The sequence below is a fragment of the Atta colombica genome, unplaced genomic scaffold, assembly GCF_001594045.1.
Source record: "Atta colombica isolate Treedump-2 unplaced genomic scaffold, Acol1.0 scaffold18, whole genome shotgun sequence".
Taxonomy (NCBI): domain Eukaryota; kingdom Metazoa; phylum Arthropoda; class Insecta; order Hymenoptera; family Formicidae; genus Atta; species Atta colombica.
Genome location: NW_017259271.1, coordinates 1,513,509 through 1,514,791, shown reverse-complemented (window position 1 = coordinate 1,514,791; position 1,283 = coordinate 1,513,509). Strand labels below are relative to the sequence as shown.

At 41.7% G+C, this 1,283-nt stretch overlaps 1 protein-coding gene across 1 annotated transcript in view; it reads right to left on the bottom strand.

Annotated features, from left to right (window-relative positions):
- Nucleotides 1-1,283, bottom strand: part of LOC108686428 — a 122,643-nt gene that overhangs the window by 98,700 nt on the left and 22,660 nt on the right. The gene's annotated exons all lie outside the window — the stretch shown is intronic.

The following is a 1,283-nucleotide window of genomic DNA, read 5'->3' as shown; positions in this document are numbered from 1 at the left end:
TATATATATAGAGAGAGAGAGAGAGAGAGAGAGAGAGAGAGAGAGAGTCTTTCAATAGGGAAGCTCGAAATTTGTTAGATCATAGTAGCCATCTTGTTAAAGTGACATCTGTTAAATTTGTTGTGAATTGTTTAGTAGTGTATGGCAAATTACCATGGAAGCTCATAGTGTTGAGCAACGTGCAAATCATAAAATTTTATTATCAAAATCAGTGCTCCGTTCGAGAAATATTACGTGATTTTTATCCTTGCCACAACCGTCCTGCCGAGTCGACTATTCGACGTTTGTTGGCCAAATTCGAGTCAACAGGTTCGATAAATAATCAGCCAACAACAATACGTCGCCGAAACACAAGATCTGCTGAAAACATCGCTGCTGTGCGTGAGAGTGTACGGAAAAATCCGAGGCGATCAATTTCTCATCGTTCACAAGAACTTGACCTTTCTGCGACTTCAACTTGGCGAATTTTGCGTCGGGACTTGGGTCTGCACCCCTATAAAATTCAACTGACCCAGGAATTTAAGGTAAAGAACCATAGACAACGTCGTGTGTTCGCTGATTGGATTCTGGAGATGGAAGTTAACTCAAATTTCGCCAAACAAATCATCTTTAGCGATGAGGCCCATTTTTGGGATATGTGAACAAGCAAAATTGTCGAATTTGGGACGATACCAATCCACGCGAGATCCCAGCTCCAATTGCATCCCGAGAAAGTTACTGTTTGGTGCGAATTTTGATCTGGCGGAATCATCGGTCCGTACTTCTTACAAAACGAAGCGGGCGTTGCCATAATCGTCAACGGCGAGCGCTACAGATCGATGATAAGCAATTTCTTGTGGCCTAAAATGGATGATATAGATACCGATAACATGTGATTCCAACAGGATGGCGCTACGTGCATGCCACGATGGACATTCTACACGAGCGATTTGAGGGGTTATCTCGCGCGGCGGCGACGTGAACTGGTCATCGAGATTGTGCGATTTAATGCCTTTAGACTTCTTCCTTTGGGGCTATCTTAAATCGCAGGTCTATACGAATAAACAATTGATGCTCTCAAAGTCAACATAATAAACGCCATCCAGCAAATTCAGCCAGATTTATGCGAAAAAGTCATCAAAAATTCGGACCGCTCGAATACGTGTCACCAAGCGAAGCCGCGGTGGACATTTGAGCGACGTTATATTCCATACTTAATGCCATAAAATATTCTTTCAAATAAAAAAAAAATTGAGTGGATACACAACATCTCATACACAACTTGTTTTATTTACATTTAAAAA